We start from the raw sequence: 3,640 nt of genomic DNA, 5'->3' as shown, positions 1-3,640 counted from the left end.
GCGCGGGCCGGGAGGGCCCGATCCGGGCCCCGGCGGGCCGCAGCGCGGGGCGGCGGAGAGGAGGTGACGTGGCGGCGTTCTATTGGACGGGGGCGACGGGTGGACATGTCCGGCGCGGCGGAGACGAGTCCGGCGGCGCGGAGGAAGAGGAGGCTAGGGTTCATCCGCGAATTTCGGGGGAGAGGGCCTATTTATAGCTAGAGGGAGCTAGGAGACTCCAAATGGGGTGCGGTTTTCACCCACACGATCGTGATCGAACGACCGAGACCATGGAGGGGGTTAGTATGGGCTAGTGGGCTGTGGTGAAGGGGTGCTGGGCTGCAAAGAGAGAGGGGTTTCGGGCTACGCGGTTAACCGTGGGGGCGTCAAACGAACTCCGAATGCGATGAAAATTGACAGGCGGTCTACCTACTCTAAAACAACACCGCACGCCAAGTTTCATCCCATTCCGAGAACATTCAAATGGCACTCACGAAACAAGGTCTGAGAGGGGCAACGGGTGCGTGTGAGAGTGTCGGATCGCGAAACGGATAACGGAGAGAACTGGGAGACCGGGACGGATGCAAGTTTTGAAAAACATGATGATGCAATGCAGATGATGACATGGCAAAGTCGGCGAATAACTGGGAGACACCTGGCGCATCAAATCCGGGGCGTTACACGCCAGCCAGAGTTGGCCCGGGGGCTGGCCGCTTGGCCTGAGACGTTAGTTCCCTTAGACGGCTTAGTAGCGTGCGCGGTACCAAAGGCTCATTCTTAGTCACAGACCGCAGAGCGGCTGCCCGGCTAGCAAGAGCAAACGCTGGAGGCCACCCACGCGAAAAACGTCTCGGGAGAGAAAACGGTTTGGGCGACCCGGTCGTTCGCTTTATGAGTATCTGCTCGGTTAAATTCGCTCCCAGAGTTTGAGTATTGTACACTCCACTCCGCGGCCCACTCTCAGCCACAGACCGTAGAGTGGCTGTCCGGCAAGCGAGAGCACACGCCAAAGAGCGGAGGGAACACGAAAAAGATTGAAGGGGGCTCGGACGAAACCGAGTCGGCACCCTCCGCATAAAACTTGCAATGCTAAAAGCAATCATTTGATATATCTGCGTGGACTAACTTTGTCTTTTTGCATGATCATTTCCATGAACACCCGCCAAAAAACCTCCGCCCAACTTTGCCAAGTTGCCCGGAGGCTTGGGGGCTACTGTCGGAGTAATTGGCCACGGATACCCCGAAGACGGCGAGACAATAATTCAAGACATCGGGGCTAACAAAGCCCCTCAGTCCGACTGCCCGGCCGCTCCTGCCGGCTCCCCGTCCGACTGCTCATCCGGCCGGCTGCCGACTGCTAACTGCGCCGACCAGCCAGCTGCCGACTGTGCCAACCAGCCGGCTGCCGACTGCAGCCCGACCCGACACCGACAAGACCCCGACGTGGCGGCCATACCGCGGACGAGACGGCTATACCTCGATGCCATCATGTATAGTGTCACTTGTCCCCTAGCACTATTTATGAAGTGACCCAGGGGACAAGCATGACACCCCACCATACCCCCTTGCTTCCATGCCACCACATAGCTTACATGCTAAGCTAGCCATGCCTATATAAGGCACACATCCATCCATCCATCCATCCATCCATCCATCCAGGCACACACTCTCACGTATGAGTACACATACTCGTTCGCCACACATGGCAGGCACATGTGCCACACTAGCTAGCTAGCTCTCATTCCTACTTATCTCAGATACAACTCCAGGAGCACCGTGTACTGTCCGATGTACACCCCAGATATACTCAGACATGCAGGAGTAGGGGTATTATCTCTCCGGAGAGCCGCGAACCTGGGTAAACTAGCGCGTGCTACTCGCATACCCGCTCCCGGGCCTATCAGCATCAGTCTTACCCTCACACTAAGCCCTTGCGGCATCTGTCGACTCGCAAGCCCCCCGTGAGAATACCACGACAATGCACATTCAGCCCGATTGGCATATTTGTAGGTCTGGCACAGCAATCAAAATGAAATGTCTCCGAGTCTTATCAATTAATACAGACTTGTGCTCAAATAAAATTACAAACCAAAAAACAAAAAAACAATTATTACATGATCTCTAAAACAAATGGTTTGATTGATTACATGAACAAACAACACAAAGGTTATTCAACGATGGAAAGAACATTTCACCTATGATTTACCAAGTGGGAATTTAATTTCCTTTTTTTCCTTCAGGACCTTAACAATGTGGTCAGTCTCAGCTTGCTTCATTTTGAAATCCACCGAATATTTAATGGTTGCCTTGAGTACTGCTACTGATTGTGCTGTTTGCTTCCTCAACATGTCAACTTCATCTCTAAGTGTAGAAACAGAATCTCTTTCTACCACTAGTTTAGCTTCTAGAGCATCAGCAGTTGGCAATTCATAATGCACGATTGGGCCGGTGCCACTGTTGTGGGATGATACAGCGTCCATGGGGACCTCACTCTTTGATCTTGGGCTAACCTGTTTTGCCATTAAAGTTCCGATTAGATTCAGAAAAGTTGAAGTTAGCAAAACATCTCAACTGGGAGTTAGAACAGCAAACTAGTTAAACAAACAAGGAATTAAGGAGTTTCAATTCAATGCTGGAAAGTAGTTATTAACATCATTGTAACCCGTTGTTGCAGCAGCAAAGCAGTTAAACAAACAAGCAGCTATTTAAGTTCAGGCAAACAGGTAATTCTTAAGAGTAAGTATCAAACACATAAATAGGTGCAGTCTATAATAGGATTAACAGGCGGTGGCATTATGTAATCAGTAGCAAACTAAATTAAGCCAAGCAACGTAATTGAACAATTTTGCAATAAGTGGCTAACTAAAATTCCGAGAAGCATGTAACTGAACTTACGCTAGTTCTCTGTACAGGCACACTGCAACTTCTTTTTCGCTTACAATGTTGTACGAAGGAGTCCATGGCATCAATTGCTTGGATACCAGTCCCAATACTTCTTTGTTCCCACACTGCATTGGTAAGTCGAATGGTTAATCTGGTAAGATGGTGCGTCCTTGATATGTTATATGAGGACGTGTAGTCAGACTAGTTGTAGCCACACACATCACACTGGCTTTTACTGTATATTTCATGCGATTACTTTTGGCATATCGAGATGTAAGCAATCTACAATAGGATGAAAAGAGTGGCATCCTTCACATTATTGGTGAACTCAGTTCATAGAAACAAGCAATTCAACCATTCTATGGGTAAATCAAAAGCGCCACTGGAATATTTTTCACTACCCCTATCATACACGCAAAAAGGGGCGACGCCACCATAGGGGCTGGTATGGGCGGCCGCCTCAGGTGGCTCAAAAGTGTGCACCTAGTTTGAGTCGTCCAGGTTGGCCCAAGCTAGTTTTGTTCGTCCCAACGCACGAGCAGACAATGTAAAAAATGAAGAAAAATGTTTCAATTTGGATAGGCCAATAACATAAGTGCAAGGCAGGCTCTATAGCAGGCTCGCGGCCCAAACGAGCGCCTCCCATATCGATCGACAGCAGGAAAAATCCCAATTCATCCGCTCCAGCCTCCAGTCTGGTTCGCTCCTAACGTAGCCGCCGTTGGACAGACCGACACAACACTTCCTCGCGCCCTCGTTGGAGGGCAGTCGCTGGGCT

The sequence above is a fragment of the Triticum aestivum genome, chromosome 1D, assembly GCF_018294505.1.
Source record: "Triticum aestivum cultivar Chinese Spring chromosome 1D, IWGSC CS RefSeq v2.1, whole genome shotgun sequence".
NCBI lineage: Eukaryota > Viridiplantae > Streptophyta > Magnoliopsida > Poales > Poaceae > Triticum > Triticum aestivum.
This window is presented reverse-complemented; position numbering follows the sequence as displayed.